Consider the following 22,746-nt stretch of genomic DNA (forward strand, 5'->3'; position numbering starts at 1 on the left):
TAAATCAACAGTGTAGTAGACTACCGAGCAGTTTTATCCGAAATGTATCTTAAGGTCAAAATGATGCTTCCGTGACCCAGAATCATTGCAAAGAAAGATTTATCAATCATCATTAATAATGATGTTTTTTGTGTGTAAGCCCTCGGTCCATTCTCACCTAAACAGAGAAGGCCGAAGTTCTCAACCCTGAATCTGTCGCTCGGCAGACGTTTGAAATGATTCATCATAAATCATGATTTGAATTATTTCAAATTAAACCACTGTATGCTAATGAGGAAAATCTAATCAAATAAGCATCATGTCAAAAGTGAATCTTCCTCCTCCAATTTTTAAAAAGCCACTTTTAGTTCTTTGGTCTTTGATTTAGCTTTTTGATTTTGCCTGATATCATGACAGGCTGCCTGTTCTGAAGGATTTTGATGATTGACTATTGATATGATGGACGGATTCATTCACCATATGCAAACCTTTTTATACGATAATGGTTTCAGTCAAAAAAGTCACGTGAACATTCAAGTGTTATTATATATTTTTTTGAAACTCATACTAATAATCACAACTTGTCCTATATAACACATGACATATTTTCACGTGTGAGTTTTACTGTACTGTCATTAATCCTGTTTATGAATCACAATCCACTTATTAGTGCATACAAGAGTCGACACTCACAACTATATTATAATCTGATATTAAAGTTCGGGGGGCCTTAGAGTAAAATGATTTCATATGGGTCATATTGGTTTCATTCAAATGAATGACCTTTTTCAAACATGTCTTTCTCTAAACATTTCAATAAGTTGTGAACATTTTAAAAGTTTTCTTCTTCTTTTTTCACGCGGTGCAGGTCCAGTGGTTTTGTTAATGTTCATACAAAATGTGGGCAATTGTTTTATCTTCACGTTTATTACAATATGATATAGGTTTTTTTTCAGGATTTGTGCATTTACGAGTTTGTGCATTTGCAACTTGTGTGTGTGTGTGTGGGTGTGTGTGTGTGTGTGTGTGAGTGTGTGTGTGTGCGTGCGCGCACTGCAGGACCACTAAGCCAGACAACAAAGGTCGACAAAGGGGTCCGCGGCTGGTGGTGTGGCCTCCTCTCCGTCTATCTCAGGTGTGGGGTACGCTACTGCTAATGCCCTCTAAGATCCCCGCGACGCTATCCCAGAAGCCCCCCCCCCCCCCCCCACAATCCTCTTTGCTCCCCGGGTCCCTATAAGTAGCTCGGCGCAGGGAAGGTGCCTCGTTGCGGATTGTCTTAATCTCTCCTCTTCCTTCAGAAAAGGGGCTAAGCCAACGCGGATGCCGCTCGCTCCCTATCGCTCCCCAAAAAAAGCCAATTGGCTACAAGGAACGTTTTTTCTTTTCCTTCGTCTCGTGCCGTCGTATGTGTTTCTCTCACCTCAGCCGGTCTTTCTCTGTGAAGATGAAATGTAAATGGAAAACGGATTTCCCATCGCAACTCGGTTCACGTTCTTTTTACTTTTTACATTAAAAAAAAAAGACAAATGTGCAAAACCTTTCCAGACAGGTCATCAGGAACCAAAGTGCTGCACCGAGCCGAGAGACCCCGACCACGTTTAAAATACGCAGGTGAACGTGAAAGAATTTTTACGTCCCCGCCTCGATGCGGAAAAACGGGTCCACGACAAACCGCGGTGGAGCCGAGGTCGCTCCAAGGTTGTCGACGGGAAATTAAGAGAATTAACAAAAAAACCACAACAACAAACTGATGTTTTCCGTCCCTTGGACCAGTAAATCCGTTGCCTGTCTTTTTTGGTCTCCTGTGTTTTGGGGTTTTTGGGATGTTTTTTTTAGCACGGCTGCTATTAGCCTCCGCCGTAATCCCCCCGGAGAATAAACTCATTAGAACATTAATCACTGGATTCTAATTACCTCTCTCTCCCTCCCTCTCTCCGTCTCTCAGGTACTTAGACGAACCGCCCCGTCGCCGAATTCGCAGGGGACCAAGTTACGGTAGAACGAATGAGTAACTCTGTGGACCGGCCGTCTCCAGTGTGAATCCACCACAGGCGGGCGACGGGAAAACCTTCGGTGCTAAACGGGCCGAGCGCCTGACGCGGACGTGCACGTTTTTCTCGCGCTTGTCTTCAGATTTGCTCGTGTTAAAAGAAGCTGCCTTGAGCGGATTAACCCGCGAGCAAACAAATTCCTTATCTCCGGGTTTATTGGGAGATAAATTGCGGTGGACCCGGCGGGAGCAGAGCTGGCGACCTCCCAGATTGTGACCAGCAACTCCTTTTTACCCCAAAAAACGCTCGTCTGGCAGGAAAAAGAACAACCTGCAGCATCCTCCGGGAAGAAGAAGGAGACGTTTTCTGGGAAGACTGGACACGGGCGTCAGCGTCATCGGGAGGATCTAAAACGGCATCGCATCATGCATCAGTCAGCAGCTATTAACAATTTGACAGGCACGTTCCTATAGTACAATTAACAATTAACAATTTGACAGGCACGTTCCTATAGTACAATTAACAATTAACAATTAACAATTTGACAGGCACGTTCCTATAGTACACGCGCGTCCCGTCGGCGCTTTGTTTACCGAGGCTGTCCCATGTCCTTACTTTAATTTGATTGTCTGAGACTCATTTCTTCAGGGTTGTGTTGGCGAGAACAGGGAAACTCAAACGGAAAATGAGATAAAAGATGCCAAGAGGTTCTCGGAGAATTGAACTGTTTCACGTCATCCGTTTTTTCTTCCATCTTGCTCTCGCATGTGGCAAACCCACTTCCGTGCGAGTCAAACCGCGCCGGTGCTCGGCGGCGTGGCAGGCGAGCGATATGACTCGACGTCTCTCTCTCTCTCGAGCCCGTTCCGTCTGTGAACCTCGGAAAAAAACATTCGAGCGACGCGTCGATGCTGCGAAAACGTAGGGCGCGTTTTTTTTTTCCCCCCGTCACAACCGAACGCCGCCACAGGGAACCTCGCCAGGCAAAACTGATCTGGAACTCTGAGGTTTTGGCGAAATGTTTGCATCCTGTGGTCCCGTGGGGGCATTTTCTCCACATTTTTTAAAGTTTTGTGTGTGTGTGTGTGTGTGTGTGTGTGTGTGTGTAAGCTGTGAGGACACTTCCTGCTATAACAGGCCGGAGCAGGCACAGAGAGCTGGAGGAGGAGGTGGAGGCAGGAGGAAGGAGGATGGCAGTGAGGCGTGGAGGTGCAGCTCCCTCATAGTCACACGGGACCACACATCGAGTCAACAAACTCTCTCTCTCTCTCTCTCTCTCTCTCTCTCTCTCTCCTTTTCCTCCCTCCATCTCTCTGTCTCTCTATCTTTTTGGAAACAGAAACTTCGGCTTCAGGTTTTCATATTCTCGCAGCCAGTGACGCCCAAACTTTTTAGTTGGCCGAACTGTCTAAAAGTGTCACTGTGTGTGTGTGTGTGTGTGTGTGTGTGTGTGTGCTTGTGTGTGTGTGTTCTGGGTGGGACTGTTTAGCTGTCACATAGGACACATGATGTAGGGTCTTAGCAGCAGCTTCCCATGGTTGAATGCTCAGGACGCGAATGCATGCAGCCCCACACACACACACACACACACACACACACGCACACACACACACACACACACGCACGCACACACACACAAGGCGTAGCAGCGTTGACAGGTGGAGGTAAACGGAGCAGAACTCTGCTAATCCACCTCTGCGAGAGAGAGAGAGAGAGAGAGAGTGGAGGTAAGAGTTTAGTGTTTAGTCGAAAACAAAAATATCACAAAATGACCATTACTAATGGCTGAAGATTCACAATTCACTTTGACATACTGAATACATATCTGAACTTTGAGGACAGGTGTGATTAAGAATGCACAAGATATCTTGATCCCTCTTTGCTTTTTTTGTGGGGAGTAAAAGATAGATGGAAGACAATAACCTGAGGGTCATAGACCACCTCCCTCTGGACTGGAGTGCGTCCTGTTTGTTTGCATTTTGGGGAAAAACGAGACGAACCACAATCAGATTTGTTTTGTGACCAACAGAGATGCATATTCGTGCTAATTGCAAACGTGAATGTATTAAACAACAATGTAGATTATATGGAGATCTGAGACACGTGAAATGATAAATACAAATGTCCTAATTGTTTTGTAATATCATGAAGTATATACAGCTGCAGTATTTGGATTATGCACCAACGCGTAACCGGAATACCGCAACGCTACGTTAACATAATATCGTCAGCGCACTACTTTAACACAACATCCTGGTTTCAGGCCGAACTGAAAGTCCGGGGTTAAGAGGTTACACGTAGTGCAGGATATGACAAAACCGCATAGTGTCAGACTCGGCGCACACACACACACACACACACACAGCTGGAGTGACAGTGAGTGTAGATGTTATCGTGCCAGTCGTGTGTTGTTTCTTCAGGTGCTTTTGCAGCAAGTTAGACCATGCAGCCCGCCTGCCCTGTCTGCCCCCCCCCCCATCCCCCACCCACACACACACACACACACACACACACACACACACACACACACACACACACACACACACACACTAACATCTTTTCTCTTTCTTTGATGTTTGTACATTTAACTTCAGTGTCTTGGAGGCATCTGATTATTATAATTCCTCAGCTTCCTTTTGGATTTTTTTTTTCTTCATCTCCCGTCGTCATACCTCTCCCCCCATCACCGCCCCCCATCCTCTTTTCTCCATTCAACCCCCCCCCGTTGTTTTAAGTGAGTGTCATCAAGCTCACAGATGTTTAGCACCATTATACCACTAAACCCTGTTCCCTGGCAGTTTCTTTTTTCATCTTTGTCTCTCTCACTCACTCACTCACACACACACACACACACACACACACACACACACACACACACACACACACACACACACACACACACACACACACACACACACACACACACACACACACACACACACACACACACACACACACACACACACACACACACATCTTTTCTCTTTCTTTGATGTTTGTACATTTAACTTAATTTTCTTGGAGGCATCTGATTATTATAATTCCTCAGCTTCCTTTTGGTGTTTTTTTCTTCATCTCCCGTCATCATACCTCTCTCCCCATCACCGCCCCATCCTCTTTTCACCATTCAACCACCCCCCCCCCCCGTTGTTTTAAGTGAGTGTCATCAAGCTCACAGATGTTTAGCACCATTATACCACTAAACCCTGTTCCCTGGCAGTTTCTTTTTTCATCTCTGTCTCTCTCACTCGCTCGCTCGCGCACACACACACACACACACAGAGAGAGAGGGCTGTTGGAGTAATCATGTCATGTAAATTACCCCGCACACCAAGAGGCCTCTTCACCTGCAATCAGCCTCATGGTGCTTCAGTCCAACCCCTGTTTTCAACGCGCTTGCGTCTGCAAAATGGTCGCCGGGCACAATTTCTGCACATCCAGGAATAATACATACATATATATATATATTTCCTGGATGTGCAGAAATATAGAATACAGTACAAAGACTCTCTGAAAGAAGATCAGAAGACTTAATATATTTTAATCACATCAATACTTAACCTGTCACCTCAGGTACTTTTTGATATTCACTTTTTGTAAATTGCTGTGATTTTCATATAATTTTAGCAGCTGTTTGTTATTTGTCGCAGACTGAATTTTCCCTTCATGGCACAGAGATGTCAGCCTGACTTGACTTGACCATGATCCATCACACATGACCATAATAACAGATGACGATCACATCTTAGCAAAGGTCTCGAGATAACTTAAGACTTGCTGCCACTACCCAATGAGCGCTATACGTTCATGCCCCCCCAAAAAATCAGTTTGCAGGAGAAGGTGTCGGATATCTTCTCTCTCACTTTGGATGGAAACCCTTTTGCCGTCTGTGTCTCAGGCTGCTGCCAAATCCAGTCAGGCTTACTGTACTTTACCTGCCACCGGCCCATAATGCAACCGCAGCTTAGTATGTGACCGACTTGGCAAGGCATAAATAAGGATTAGCTGTTTGTCATATGTGGCATATAGAATAGTTGCAGCATGTCTGGGTTTGAATGCGAAAATGCAACTCAGCTTTTAATGTCAGCTGGAAAATGGCTAGAACATGGATTAAATTTAAAAAGAAAAAATTAAAATCTTCAAAGTTACACTTTACAGTGTCTGCGGAATGTTATATTTTCATATTATTATTTTTTAAGGGGGGGGGGGGGGGTGAGGGGCTCAAGCGCCAGATAACCACATGACACAGTATAATTACCAATGAATTTTCCATGGATGTCAGACAGAACATGTTAAGCGTCGCAGTTTTCGGCCGGGGCAGGTGGAGGCTCCGGCTGATGTTTACGTTCACGCATCCGTGAGGATCCGCTTACAGTAGGTCCGACTGACATGGAGTTTGTCATCAGCAGTGTCCCTGCGTGGATGTCACTGTACCCACCAGTTGGTTGTGTCCATGCGGACAAGAGCACCGACTGTGCATTGGCCTCCAAAGCTGTTTTTCTTTTGTTTTAGACGTGAACACCATGAAAAATGTCCGCAAAATTGTATCTGGGTACGTTTCTCTCCGCAGTCACGTATGATGAACGCAGCAGAAGATTGTCCTGGTTAGACGTGTTGGCAACAGCAAGAACATTTGCAGAAGTTTCTGTGGCGTCTCGCAAACACCCCCTGAGGACAAAATGTACGTCACACAGAACCAAGTGGACCCTTGCACATACTCATGTGAAAAGAATAACACTACAAACAATAACGCATCTGCATTTTTTTCCTCTCTTTCCAGTCGCTGGCCCCTCATTTTATTTAGTGTAACAATCCATAACATTTCCATGCCACTAAAAGTGCATTTCTACTGTTGATCTGTCCCTGGCGACAGGCCACAACTAGTCCATTAAGACCTTTAAACCCCCAGGTGTCCTTCTCGGGAAAATATTAACCTGCTAAATCGAGAAGTGACACTGACTCATTCGTGGGATCGTGGCGATTCCATTTGAACGAACGGGAATTTTCCCAGGGAACATTTGATATGTTAAATTCCGACGCGACCGAGGCCTTCGCTCTCTTCATCGCTTTCTCTCCTCACACTTATTTCTGCGTCGCTCGTTTTCGTGCCCGTCTGTTACCATGTCGCGCACACACACACACACACACACACACACACACACACACACACACACACACACACACACACACACACACACACACACACACACACACACACACACACACACACACACACACACACACACACACACACACACACACACACACACACACTTATACTTAAGTTCAGGCTCATTCACCTGGGTGGGCCTGTCTGTCTGGCAGCAGTGTGAGGATTAGACCAGAGATTAGGCTGACAAAACACACACAATAACAGGAGGAAATCGTGTTGTGAGTGTGTGTGTGTGTGTGTGTTCGTGAGAGAGAGAGAGAGAGAGAGAGGGAGATGGGGAACTTGGGTATGTGCACTTACACACGTGTGTACATTTTGTGTGTGAGCGGCGCTTTAGCCCTCGGAGGAATCTCCCAGACGAGTCACTCTCTTCCCCTCTTCTAAGTCACCCGACCATTCAAGTCAGATCTTTCATTAATCCGTTCAGTTGACAGCGCGCGCCGTTCAAATCTGGCCTTAAAACTTTGTGCTAACCGTGCATTCCATTCAAGCCAACTCATCCACAGATGACACGGCTCTGAACCCAGACAGGAAACGATAATTGTTTTTCAGACGGTTCAGACTTACCCCCGATACTTTCCCGCGGCCCTCGGCCCTAATTTTAGAACCTTAATCCTGGTTCGGTGGTACGCCCAATTCCTGACCCGCCCTGCGCCTGACACTTCCCCAGGGTTCAACAATGGCATTGAAATATCAGGTGGGGTTCCTCAAAGTGGAGAAACCACTTCAGGTTATTGCCAGGAAGCAACAGTTGGCATCCGGACGACCGATGACAAAGCCGAAGGTATGAAAATGACAGTGAGCAAGTGAGGCGGTGATGAGATGATTTTTGAAGGTTATTATCAAGATATGAACTATTTCATATCACTAACTATTTTAGTGTTTCAGTATTTTAGGAGTTTTGCTCAGCTATGAACAGACGTCTCCAGAATCCCAAATCACGCCGCTGCTTCCGTGACAACACAAACAAAAACAGCCGGTGTGAACGATTGTGTAACAGTATCATTAAAGTACGCTCACATAGAATATAGTTATTAATAATCACCCGCACTGTGCTCACTTCACCTGCTTCAAACTGGACACTCACAGGGAACATAAATATTGTTGTTTTTTTTTAAAGTAGAGCCCGATGTCGATATCGATATTAGGGAGTAATATATCAGGATGTACAGATATATAAGCAGATTTATACATTTAAAAAAGGGGAAAATGATTCCTTAGATGTCGTCATCACAAATACAACCCAATATACAGAAGTTGAACTAAGAAAATGAAAAGAAAATAGTTTATTCTGTAAAATATTGGCAAAGAGTGTAATGTCAACGATGCGGGTTTGACTGCGTGCAGCACAGGGAAACGATGGCCACCGTCCAGGTAGGAGGAGGAGGGACAGGTGAGCCGGACGCAGGATCTCTGGAGTTGACTGATAAATGCACCAGAACAGGTTTGATTCACCCGGGTCAGGGGTCAGGTCAGAGCCGCCAGTCGAGATGGATGTCGGCGTAAAGCCTCGTCTGTCACTGCTGTGACTGTCAACACGCCGCGGAGAGGGCCAGTCTCATTCCGAACTGTCTGGTCTGTCAGTGTGTGTGTGTGTGTGTGTGTGTGTGTGTGTGTGAGAGTGAGGATGAGGGGCGTGGGACATTAGGTTGAGTCGTGTAAAGTTAGACAGGTAAACACATTCCAGCCTTTTTCTTTGTCCTGTGTTTGCTTGTGTGTGTGTGTGTGTGTGTGTGTGTGTGTGTGTGTTTTGTGGAGAGCGAAAGTCACCCAATACATTGATTGAGGCGGATAATCTATTTTCTTTCAATTCGAAATGAGCACATTTGTCAGGAAAAACTCTCCAAACTGTCAATATCAGGAAATCTGAAAAGCATTTTTATTTTTACAATTATTTTAAGTCAGGAGATTTAACTTTTCCGAACTCATCCAGCCTGTCACGTGAAATCCCACCAACCGATCACAAAGAATGAAAAAGTCCAACAAATGCAGAGATTTTATTTGTCACTTATTTATTATTATCAAAATGTGTTTTGGAATCAAACTACTCTTGCTATTCATTTATGTTTACTAAAAAAAACAACAACATTACTTCTTGTACATTGTATACATACGATTAGAAACAGGAATTTGATAAAATCACAAAAAAACCTATTTCAACAAATTGTTAAAGGAAATAATATTCTTTTACGAAAAGACGTTAACCTTTAATCTCAAGTCTTTGCTTGTATCTGTTTAATCTGAGGGAAAGAAGTTAAAGTCCTACGAGTCCTGCCGAATAATCAGAAGCTCATTCTCGATCCTCAGTTTTAGTCTGAAATGTACGGGGGGGGGGGGGGGGGGGCACTGTTACTTTTAAAATATGATTCGAGTGATGTTTGAACATTTCACCTTGTGCAAGATCTCGGCGCAGGTGAAACGCTCGTTTTCATGACTTGGTGCCCATGCGTGCGTGCGTGCGTGTGTGCGTGTGTGCGTGTGTGTGTGTGTGTGTGAGAAGCACTGGCCTTTTCCAAGCCCTTTGTGAGCGTGCATTGTCCGGGCCGGTGATAGAAGTGGTTTTCGGGGAGGGGCGGAAGTTTCACCGGAAGGTATTTGTCCGGCGTGAGGGCGGCTCTGCCCCGAGACTAAACAGGAGGCCGCGCAGGTACAGTGGGAGGCTTAGCTCGGCTCAGGGAGAACACAGCACAGACTGGACGGAGCGGAAACAAACACGCCGCCGTTAAGGCCAACGAATGGCGGAAAGTAAACTCTGAAAAAAGCTTCTTGTTTTTTTAATATTATTATTGATAGGTATTAAGTGTTTAAATCAACTTTACACAGCCACTTGTCTCGATTCTCTCCTCTCCAAGACTGAGTCTCTTTTTTTTCCTTCCAAAGGCTGGATCACAGATTAAGCTTTTAATGTAGCGGCTGCTGTTCACGGCTGAAGCGAAAAGCCCCGGGAACAATGCGAGGAGAGTTCAAAACTGTCTGATTCATGTTTCTGCTGCAGGGTAAAAAGGTCAAGGAACATTCTCCCTTTCACTGGCGCTTCTTCTCTACCCCTCTCCACACGCCACTCTCCACCCGCCAACACTCAACACTTTGATAACACAGCTGCATTTATCACTTAGCAAAGCTTTCGGAAAGTGAAAACGCTTCTTTCTTTCCTTTTTTTTGAAGTTTCCTCGCGGAGGAGAGGAGACGAGGACCTAGGCTTTTCTTGACACTTTCCAGTGGTTACATTATTTTATTTTTTTTGCACTGTCTCTCAGGCATTTGGTTCCTGCATATATATTTCTTAAAGGAAGTTTTAATAGATAACTTTTTTCAATCATTCCATACATTTTAGGATCACACTTTACACTTTTAAAATGTCCCAATACAGTTTTCCCCTTTAACTCGCATTGTAAAATACTTTCCTTTCCACTCCTTCCCTTTCTTCTGGGGTGGTCTGCGCTGATCTCTTAACTCTGACACACCAGTCAAAACACCGCGGTGCGTGTTGTGCGCGCGCGTGTGTGTGTGTGTGCGTGCGTGCGTGCAGAAGTGAGGGTATGATTCACAACTCATAACAGTTAAACAAGGTTTTAACGTACCACTATTTAGGGCTTCGGCCGGCATTAGGAGTGGGGAGGGTGTCACGGTGACGGAGCCTCCTCTGTGGGGGAGGGGGGGAAAAGAAGGGATTTCTAGATTTTCTATTTAAGTCTCGGGATTTAATCCTCAATCTATAGTTTGGAGGGGGGAAAAAAAGCAAACATAATTATTGCTCCGGATATTCACGCTTTAATCTTTACATAACGTAGCAGTGAGAATTGAACTGGAGGAATGTGAATGTCTCCGACGCTTCATATTTCACACAAATCAACCAAAACCGAGTCACTGGTTGAAGGATCATAACACATCTACTGTATGTTTGAAATGATTAGTGGAGTCGAGGATAAAAAAAAATAGGAAGTACAGCTTTTGTTAAAAAAACGTTAACAACCTTTTATTTTGTGTTGATTTACAGTAAATCTCAGCGACAGAAATCCCCACGTATCAGTCTGCTCATTGAGGATATTGATTTTGCTAGAACAAATTCTAATAATAATAAAACAATCAATATTCATGCACATGTAGTAACTTTTGACAAAAGTTTGATAACTGTTTTCAATCAATTTCTTTTTTCTTTTTTTAAATAAACTGTACATGTCCTCTGGTCTCTGGTTCAGGAGAGAATTAGCCGCTTTTCTCGGTTTTATATCATCGTGAAAAAAATGCAAATCTTTACATTTTGGTCTGTTGGTCGAACTAAATAAGACATTTGAATATGCCACTGTGGCCTTTCTTTTACAAGTGGCCTGTTGCCGCTGTTGCGTCATGGTGCGTTCAGACCAAACACAAGGACAGGAGTGACGCTGTGACGGCGAATTTGCATCGTTCACCTCACGTCGCTCGAGTCGAAAGACATGAACTCAAACGAAAGGTCTGTTTGACGTCGTGAAAGCCAATCAGCGTTGACGTGCGCGTCCGATGTCCTGATGTTGCGTCAGAAAGTTGGAGGACAGAAATGATCCTGCAGCCAAACTCGTGTGAGTAACGCGACGCGATATTTGAATATTTCGCGCTTGGTCCGAACGCACCGCCAGACAAACTGCTCCGCGTGTGAGTTACTTTGTTCTCTGCGGTGTAAAACCTAAAAATGCTTTAACATCACAGGCTTACCTGAGGTCAATAGGGCACGGCGCAGGTCAAACGGACAGCGGTAGGAGAACTACTGTATAAGGGAACAGTCCGCTGGCTCTCCATGCAAACTACTTCAAACAGTCTGCTGCGCTTATAGACTGTAAATTGTGAATTCAAACAGCTCAGTACAGTTGGAGTATTTCATTTTTTCCTCCATATGGGCACGAATGTGACAGCCCTGCCTGTGATGGATATTTTTCACTATTACTTGATATTTTATTCATTTGCAAACTGAGAATAAAAGTCATCAGATTAACAGAACATGAAAACTATCATTATATAAGGTCCTATTTTGACGTCTAACGTATTGATGCGTTGGTCCCTGTCTTGTGCAACTCGGCATCAGCGATGGTAACAGGTTTTGTTTCGGAAGGTTTTCTCTCTGAACCCCAGGGGCCATGGCGCCGACTCAGCACCTCGGTGACTTTGCAAACTAAACTTTCGAGTCAAGTGGAGCGAAATACATCAAAGCAAACGCGCATAACAGCAATATGTATAATAGGAAATGGGATTTGAGGTTTTAATCTCTCGCTTGGCTCACATCCAGCACACCTGGCCGGGCTCAGGCAAACACACCAACAGGATCCTTAGAGGTTTACAGATACAAATTGGCAACAGAGATCGCTAAACAGTTGTGCAAAGCCAGGCTCAGGCACTTCCTTTGGACGCAACCCCTCGCTGTGGTTAGCGCTTTCTCCGTCGCCTCAAAGGAAGAAAGGGAAGGGAGGCGAAAGAGACAGAGAGACCGAGTCGAGGGAGGAACTGGGCGATTTGAATGCGCACAAACATTCCTTTTTGAAACGAAAGATCACAGCGATCGGCGGAGACAGTGGGAGCGAGAGAATGGAGGGATGGAGGTGAAGGAGAAAAGAAAAGAAAAGAATAGGAGAGGGAGAGCTAGTTGTCTTCCAGCTCCTGACATGGTGTCAGCAGCAGCTACCACGGCTAGAAAAACACATCAGAGATTTGTTTGCTCTGCGAGAGTAAACTAGCCGGAGCAACACCCTAAACCTGCAACGCTTTCTCTCTCTCTCTCACACACACACACACACGCACGCACGCACGCACGCACGCACGCACGCACGCACGCACGCACGCACACGCGCAGAAAAACAAAGTGTACGGGGGCAGGTTGGCTCTTGCAGCAGGGAAACAGTTTGCAGAGCAGAGAGAGTGTGAGAGGCATTAGGAGGTTAATCTAAGGTGTGGTCCGCATTACCTTACCTGGTCAGGTGGGGAGGGTGGGGGCAGAGAGGCGGGCGCTTTTTTTTTTTTAAAGAGGTATTACCGAAGCAGCGATTCTCGTGGGCCTCGTTTCTAGATGCCCCGCGTCCGGCAGGTGTTATTCACTCCAGTGGAAGAACGATATATACTTAAAACAAGTGTATAAGTAGCAGAACTACGTGAATAGAGCACAGAAACAGATGCGGGAATATTAGTCAAGTTGATAATAGTCAAACTTTTTAAACTTTCCAACATTGTGGAATAGGGCACGGAGCATTGATGGGACCAAGATAAAAACAAATTGCAGAAAGTCAAAAATAAATAAATAGAAAGAGAAAGTCATGTTTGGCTCTTTATAAAATCACTATATTCTATATAATGAAGGCTGTATTCCAAAAATATAGCAAGCATTTGGCAAGAGTGGTCAATATAATAATATTAATAAAAATTAAATGTCTCTGAGAAACGTGTACAAGATAAACACTTTTGCAAATTATGTCTTTTTATTGACTCAAGTTTGACAAAGTCAAAGAAGCGCTAATGGACAGCTACATGTATTTTACATTACAAGGGGGTGTTAGCGACTTGTTTCATTTTCTCTGTAATTAGATTAGCAGCATCCATACACATCAACTACATAATTCAGTGTGTGTGTGTGTGTGTGTGTGTGTGTGTGTGTGTGTGTGTGTGTGTGTGTGTGTGTGTGTGTGTGTGTGTGAGTGAGTGAGTGAGTGAGTGACTGGCTAACATCCTCTAACCCACTAATAAGCTTTAGTCGTGTCATTAATACTGTTTGAGAGGCATTAAAACACTCTGATCTGTACGTCTGTGTGTGTGTGTGTGTGTGTGTGTGTGTGTGTATGTGTGTTTGTGTGTGTGTGCGAGAGACCTGTCACTGGTGGAGTTTAGTGTACGACTGTCTGCCCGTCGTGTCAGACGAGCGAACGTAAACATTAAACCCTCATTAAAATACTGTTAATCCCGTCACAGGACACGTAACCTGCCTTCAAACACACGCTCGGAAGACACACACAGACACAAACACATGTGCCTGTTATTATTAGGGAAGCGCTTTGTCATTCAGGTGCGTTCGTCATAGTCAGGCTGGAAAGCCGCACTGTAAAACATTTTACGTATTCAGTTTGAAAGTGGCGGCTGATAAGTTTTATGATTTACTTTCCCTTAAAGCACAGGCTTTGACTTTCAAGTTCAATAATACATCTTAAATAAGAATGTGTGGTGACATAATACTTATTAGTCCTAATGCAGAATCAAGAAAATGGATTAAAGGAAGTGTAAACATGTGATGAAGAAAACTGTAATCTGTCTCATAGCTCAACATCACTTGTACCCCTAAGGGAGATATTTTAATTCATAGAGTTGGACAAGTATTTCACATGTGAATCCACTTGTGTTTTCATCAACATTCATTAGCTTTAGACATTAATAAAAACTGTGAGCGTGTGTTGAACCGCATTAGTCTTGTTTGGGGACCCTGCATCGCTGTCGTCTGTCGGCGAACGATCTTGAACATTCGGGTGATGAAATAATTTTCAAACTCCATTTTATCCCAGAGCGCTTGCCCTTGAATAGGTCCCCTACCAAAGAGTGACACTTTTTTTGCTCTCCATCCTTCATATAATTCCTGAATTGAAGGGGCGGCATCTGTTAGTGAAACAAATAACGTCTCTTTGCTGCGTTGGTTGCAGCCTTGGGCAATAAAAATGAAGAGAAAATCATTTAGTTCACTGCTCTCTTACAAATTTCCAACATACACCAATTTATTTAATGCTTTGGAGCATAATTTACCCTTCATAACCTGTAACAAGGTTAATTGATTTCCCCTATCTACTATTTCTTATACTGCTGGCATATACGTACATAAATAATATCTTTAACATATCTCAACAATGAACTTACCAAACTATTTGATTAAAGACAAATTCAGACTATACTTGTTGTTGCAAAAATTGAGAAAGCTTCACCAATGGTTTTTATCACACACGCAGAGGACTCACGTTCGCCTATATGCAGACGATACCCTGCTATACTGCTGGGACAACTTTTTAAAGCTTTGTTGTTGTTTTTTTCAAAAACTTCAACTTAAACATTTATTAAATACTGAAAAAACAAATTGGTGTTAATTTCCATTGAACTAATGACGTTGATTCATGGTTGTTCAGGCTGTTTTTCAGCAACACGTTGAATATGAGATTAATGTGCGAGAAACAAAAGCAATGAATCTATGTTTCCTTTTTTCCATGACGTCAAAGTTAGTGTATATTCAAGACAAGAACTTTGTTAACACTGAAGGAAGCTCATAATGTTTGATGTTTAAACTCCTGTGAGAAATCTGTCCTTGTGTTAATCTGTACATCCCCCAACAACTGCCAATGTCAACCAAAAAACAAAAAAAGCTGAATTAATATGGAAAGGAAATAAAGAGCCAATATCACTTAAATAACACATTTTGCCATGAGAAAGTGAGACAGAATGTGTGACTGTGAATGTGTGAGCGTGTTTGACATTCACCGAGCGCCGTCTCTCTTTACTTTGGGAATAAACAGATGGAAAGTGAAAGGGAACACACGAGAGGGGAGACGAGAGAGGGGGCCGGGCCCAGACTGCTATCTGCCGTGCAGAGAGACATGTTTACCAGGGGTGTTTTTCAAAAAAAAAAAAAAAAAGACATTTCTCTCAGCAGCTATTTGGCTCCTGCCAGGCAGCTGTGACAGGCAAATACATTAGACTGGATTTGGTTTGTTTTGGTTGTTTCGGAGACGCTGCAATTATGAGAGACAGGGGGCTGGTGATGGAGCAGGCCGGTCACTTGGATTCTTTTTCATCCAGCCAGCCTGTGCTCCATTTTGTCTTCTATTTCTATTTTGAAGGAACTTTTTTTTTGTTTTGTTTTTACTTCGCTGGTGTTTATGCTGATCGTGCAAACCTTATGGTTTTATGTCCACAAACTGTTATGTGCAAATTATTACAAAGTGACCCATGTGTGACGTTCCTGGCATTGTCAGGCTCCCTGTGAGTAAAGGAAACAACACCACATATACGTCTGACTTATTCCTTAACTGCAGAGAACAATATGAGAACGGTTGTTTTGATTTTACTTCCCTCAATACATGGAGGAATAAACTAGAGTCACCACGGTTTGCTGTCAGAAGAGTATATATTAACCATATTTCTGTATGTGACTCATACCTAGTGTTTAATCTAGTATTTGTATCCGGGGATTAAAAGAAGCCAGTCAAAGGTTAAGCTCTTGCACCTTCAGGAGCTGCATGGTCAAACACAATATCCCGCGAGAAGACTTTCGACATTTTTAACGATTTGACAAATTAGCACCACTTGATTTACTCGGAGAACACAAGCGAGGCACAACCAGGGAGGTTGAACTGTCTGTCGATGATACGTACCTAGGTTGTGATCTAAAGCGCAAGCACATCGCCTCACTTTTCCTCAAAGAAACCCTATAATTTTTTCAGACTTTCCAGGTCTTACAAACAACTTCCAACACACCACAGAAACATCATGACCAGCAGGGGGCCCGTTTCCTCTTCATCCTTCATCTCCCTCTGTCACTCTCCCTAAATTTCTCCCATTTATTTATTTTTTGACAACACTCGTACTTGGCGACCGAAGCTGCCAACTATATGAATAACAACCGCATATTGTTAAAGTAATTTCATGGTAATTTCTATGGTTGAACTCACCCTGAGGTAACGGCACAGAGGACTGAAGACTCGCTATCTTCGTTTTCTCTCGCTTTCTTTCTTTCTTCATTTTCCATTTCTTATTTCCTCCCTTCCTCACAGAAGCCTATATTACCCCCTTTTTCTTGTATTTTATGCTTCCTATTGCCCAGTGTCTGTCTCTTCTCTTGTCTGTCTTCTCTAGGTCACTTCAGCTTCCTCTCCTCTGCAACATTTGCGACAACCTTTTTTTATGCCAAAACTAGATATCAAACAAAAGCCAGGGACTGCATTGTTTTAAAGTGTTAAAGTCTTCTAAGCTGAAAGCAGGAAATACATTTAATTCGTATTTCGTAAAAACTTTTGAGCGGGCGAGGCCTCTCTCTTTCAAAATGTTGCCGTTCAGGGGACGGCAACATTAGCTCCAGTTAGATCATAAACAAAATTCCCTGTAATGATAAAGCCAGACGGCGACAATGATTTTTGATCAACTTTGAACCTTCAGAGGAAAGAAGAGGAAAACTGAACGTTCAAAGAAAAGTAATTTTCCACCAATGCCAACTGTAATGAAGTTCTCCTTTCCGCTTTCCCCCCTCTCTCTCTCTCTCTCTCTCTGGAGGGCAGCTTAAAGGTTATGGTCAATAAAGGGTGCTTCAGGAGTTATGAAGTGTGTGAGTGTGTGTGTGTGTGTGAGAGAGAAAGAGAGTTCATGTGTGTCCATTTCAAAGGCTCATCTCAAACAGACCTCTTCTTTAATTCTGCCACCCAGCAGGACACGTTCTCTCGCTGGCTCGCTCGCTCGCACTCACACACACACACACACACACACACACACACACACACACACACACACACACACACACACACACACACACACACACACACACACACACACACACACACACACACACACACACACACACACACACACACACACACACACACACACACACACACACACACACACACACACACACACACACACACACACACACACACACACACTCTCAGGGGCTAATAGGGTGAAGTGTGTGTGTCTCCATCCAGACAGTGGCTTCTCTTCAGGGTGGGCACAGCTCCGGGGGCTCAGGGGTCCTGAAACCGACATGTTGGGATTTGCCCTTTAATCAGCGACATCAGTGTGCTTCATAATCTGGGTCGGGACCCTGATTTGGGTCACAAGTAGATTAAGCGTGGTCCCAGAATTCTTTAGGAAACACCGTCGGCTTCGGCTGCAGCTCAACATGTGGCAAGTCACTGTGATTGTGTCGCCCACGGCGGTGTGTAGATACTGTATATCTGCAGGTTTCTACGGATTCCACAGACAGAATTAAATGTCATCCTGCTGCAAACAACAACAATGCTAATGTGAAATGATTTGACAGTGGACGTCAATGAAAGCACATTTTTTGAAGTACTAGTTTGAAGAAACAATATACTGTGGAATAAGATTGAGAACACATTTGCATATTAGGAAAAAATAAAGAACTGAATCATATGATACAACACACTAAATCTGAAGATTAAAAAAAAGAATTAGAACCACTGAAGTTGGCGGATATTGAGAAATGATCAATAGGTTGTGTTAGCCATTGAAAGTGAGTGACAATAACTGTCCCAGTGAAGTTATATGATTTATTAGTAATACGATAGTTGATTGTTAAGGAAAACAATGATAAAAACATATTTTTGGTAAGAGAATTGTTGCACTGAAATATTCCAGTCATAAAAAATGTTGGTTTTTTTTAAACTTTGTCCAACTTTAATAATGCAGGGATCACATTTAGTGGGCTGATATTTATGAGTGTGATATTGGTGCGGATATAGAACTTTATAAAACTGTTAAGTTTCTCTTCACCAGATACACATAGTTAAAGAATATAATGTTACAAAGGTTTTCTTTTCCACTGATAAAGACCTTGTTTTATGATGAATAAATCATTCAGGTTATCAGACCACTTCCTTTTACATTTCCTACTATAAGATCTAGTTGCTCCTCTGTAGGATGGTTCAGGCTTTGCGGAGCAATGTTCTCTAGTGATTCTTGAAGTTAGTGGATAACTATCACAGATGGTGCAACAGTTTGTCAGGTCGTCTTTGAACACAGGTTTTTGGGTTTTTTCCCCATTTGTTACCAACGTGATGGGGAGGTTGGATATTTTTTTTTCCCCCGGTCATGTGGACACAAATTCGTATTTTGGATCTGGTGACCTTTCGTATCCTGAGCTCACATGGTGAGCTGCGGCCGTAATCCCTCGGCCAAAGGCCGACCAGGAAGGTGAAGTCAACGTTCCTACTGAACACAAAGGATCTTGCTGACTTCCTCTGTTGACTCCCTGCCCCTGCCCCTGCACACACACACTCACGCATGTGCACACACAAATACAGACACTTGTAGGCATAGGCAAAAACACACACACACACACACACACACACACACACACACACACACACACACACACACACACACACACACACACACACACACACACACACACACACACACACACACACACACACACACACACACACACACACACACACACACACACACACACACAGAGAGAGAGAGAGAGCAGCTGTTTAAACTATCTTTGACTGCACGGAGCTGAAAGGCCTCAATATGGACAGAAACAAGTAAACGATGAGTTTGCATGAATAATACAACAAGTTGGTTAAGAGTTGTAGATGCGCTAAATAGTCTAGCATATTGCAGTGTGTGTGTGTGTAAACATACACTTAAATGGGGACTCGTCTTCCCATTTGTCGCTTTCATTTGGAGGTAACAACGGAACAAAGCATGGGAGCGTTAGTTATCGCGCTATCGTTATAACAAGATTATGGTTATTTTATGTTTGGTCCAGTTTTTCAAACTGACAAATTAAAGACAACGACTGTATGCAGGAATAAATTTTAACACTAGAAATCTACAATTAACATTACGATTTTAAAAATCCTTCCCCGCCTTCTGATAACTTTTTTTTTGTGTGAACAGTATCTCTTCTTAGCAACGTGCCCTTATGAACATGATCGAATAAGACAAGTGCCCCAATCTGGAATGAATCCAGGTACAGTACTCGGTAATTTAATAATTTAATTTGGGGAGATTCCTGCTGATGTTAGGGAACAGTGACAGGCTGCATGGACACAAAGTTAAACGTAGTGCTGCAATTAATAATAATAATAATAATAATAATAATAAGCTATAACAGCTATTTTGAATTGTTGCTTTGGAGATGTGGATGGTGATGTAACTGATGTTGCTTGTTCAGATGCCAAGACCGAGCGTTACAGTAAGTGTTGTAATAACATTTGTGTGTGCGTGTTCTCTATCTGGTTTCATCTTTCCACCCGTCCTCTCTCACTCTCTCAGGATTAAACATGTTTATCAATTATCACTCCATCTTGCCTCGAGCTCTCAGCACGCCACACAGCTAATTGAATCATTAAACAATTGCTACTCCTCAGGGAGTGTGTGTGCGCGCTTGCGTGTGTGTGTGTGTGCGCTTGTGTGCGTGTGTGTGCATGCGTGCGTGTGAAAGAGGGTGGGGGGGGTATTTGCAAACATGATGACGCCCTCGGTTTCGTGCAACGCACTTGTTAAGAATGTTTATTAATTTATGAAAAAAATACATGTGCACACACACTCACAGCTGGGGGCCTCTGAAGTTCTCACACTGGCAATTGGCAATCGTACTAGTGTGTGTGTGTGTGTGTGTGTGTGTGTGTGTGTGTGTGTGTGTGTGTGAGAGAGGTTTTGTATGTGTTTACAAAATGATGCTGCAGGACCTTTCAAAGTAGTACATGAGATCCAAAAGTAAACTGTATCACTGACGTTTAGTTATTAGCTGGAATATTTAGTTCATGATTTAGTTTTGAATCTATAAAACCTGACACTAACCTGATGGTTGCTACTACTGGTTGTTATTCTCTATTTGTCTCAATATGTAAAGGAAGTTGTGGTTATGAAGAAAACACCTTCATAACCACATGCATATCTTTTATTTTTGTCCTTTTCCGTGCCACAGATGAAATAAGTTGAATCATCTTGAACCTGCGTTGTTCCAGCAGGTGACACTTTTTTTTTCCGGGCTACATGCTATCATTGATTACAGCTGATCTACAGTATATTAATGGCCGGGTATTACCTTTTTTCTTTCTTTCTTTTCCTGAGGTGAAATAAGGACCTATTACATGATTGCTTTCATCACTGATTGTGTGAACGTATCAACCCGTTATTACCCGAGGCCTATTCAAATCACCACCGACCACACAATCAGAAAAGCTTGGTCCGCCGTCGACGCCTCTTCAGCATCACTTTCACTCGGCCAATCCCTGAATCCAAAAAACTGTTCCATGGTTTTTTGTCTGTTTTACAATTTCATCTTCCAAATTAGCCAGGTGAAACTACTGTCCTTTTTTATGTGGATTATCTTTCTTTTTTTTTCCTTCAGCTACAGCTACTCCTGTCTGCGAGATGACAACATTTTCTCTGTGGCTCTGTAAAGATCAGATGGCTGATGAATCCCTGAGATTTCGTCATTAGCATTAAAAACAACGCCCTTATTTCGAAATCCGTCATGCAATGCACGCGTTCATAAATCTAACATGTGCTTTTGATACGCGTCCGTGCAATAGATATACAGTTTGTGCAATGTTCCTTTTATATCCACAACTTTTGTTCACTGGCTATAGTTGCTGACCTGTAAAGTGGGTAGTGGAGCCTATAATGTTAGGCTTCCGCTACGAACAACAGCTGCCGCTGGAAACAAGATGGAACAGGTAGAGTTTGACAAGCTGACACTGGAGCTGTAGAATAGAATCGGCAGATTTGCTTTATACCGCCAGCAGCTCGCCATGACGCATTAATAAAAAAATGCCTTAAGCTCCTTTCCAAAAGGAGCGGACCAGGTATTGTGGTGTCATGCATCACACACACACACATATTGAATTAAATTGATTTCCTGGGGACTTCTTCTAACCTTAAAACATAACTTACTTACTGTCCCTTGTATCGTTTAGGACCACCTCGGAAACCAGATGATGCATCTCAAGGGGTACATCTCCCACGTTAATAAACTTCTGATACGCGCTCCTTGCCCCAACTACAATCGTAACAATCCTAACCTTCATCCAAAACTTAAAACATCGTCTTCATCTTGATATTAAATGATTCAGGTTGTTCGGGGCCTCAACCCTCAGGAAGTCAAGTCCCCATAATGTGACTGTGTAAATGAATTTACACACGCGCACGCACGCACGCACGCACGCACGCACACACAAATTCAATTAAAATCCTCTCAAAACTAACATCACTGAAATGATCCGTGATGATGATAGATATTCTGAGCCCAAATCTTTAATTTCGTATTTTTATTTTGTATCAATCCGTCTCCCCTGCCTTCTGACTGTTTACACATATTCAAAATCCCTCGCTCGTGTGTCCGTGTGCGCAGACTGCACGTGTATCCTCTCTCAGACGCATGACTCTCCTAGAAAGCTCAGGGATAAAGCATCGACAACGCGGCTCCTTTAATTTGTGGCCTTTTCAACCTCCTCTTTTTCTCCCTGCACATAATTGTCGCAGCAGATTTCCGTCTGCGTGTGAGGTTCCCCTCAGTCCATATATTTTAATAATATACATATTTTCTTGGAGCGGGGTTACAGTGCAGGCACAAAATAAAATGTCTCACGTACAGTAGATAAATTGCCATACCTTAACATTTTCCTTGAAAGGTGCTGGGCGTGCTGAAAATCTCCCTGTTGTGGCTCAAATTGCAAATGTAGCCTGGAAGAATGTAGAAATAGGTGTTAATCTCTGCCGCCGCCTGAGGAAGCTCTATCTGTTCTTTGATTGCAGGGTGAGACGGTTGCATTTCAGCGCGGCGGCTGAAATTGCAGCGGTTGACTAAATATGGATGTGCAGCCGCAACATTAAAGAGGGAGACATAATTGAAGAACA

General features: G+C 43.3%; 1 long non-coding RNA gene across 4 annotated transcripts in view; it reads right to left on the reverse strand.

Annotated features, from left to right (window-relative positions):
* The window catches only part of LOC118317697, an 86,309-nt gene that overhangs the window by 35,602 nt on the left and 27,961 nt on the right, over positions 1-22,746 (reverse strand). Inside the window, exons 4-5 of one of the 4 annotated variants that reach the window (XR_004795498.2) lie at positions 22,501-22,572; positions 1,203-2,380 (exon numbers count right to left, since the gene is read on the reverse strand). The exons of 1 other annotated variant lie outside the window; for it this stretch is intronic. This is a non-coding gene — a long non-coding RNA (uncharacterized LOC118317697). Of the gene's footprint in view, positions 1-1,202; positions 2,381-20,393; positions 22,573-22,746 lie in introns of those variants that run through there. 2 more of the 4 variants (XR_004795497.2, XR_004795495.2) reach the window with 2 other exon arrangements.

Source organism: Scophthalmus maximus, chromosome 13 (genome assembly GCF_022379125.1).
Source record: "Scophthalmus maximus strain ysfricsl-2021 chromosome 13, ASM2237912v1, whole genome shotgun sequence".
Taxonomy (NCBI): Eukaryota; Metazoa; Chordata; class Actinopteri; order Pleuronectiformes; family Scophthalmidae; genus Scophthalmus; species Scophthalmus maximus.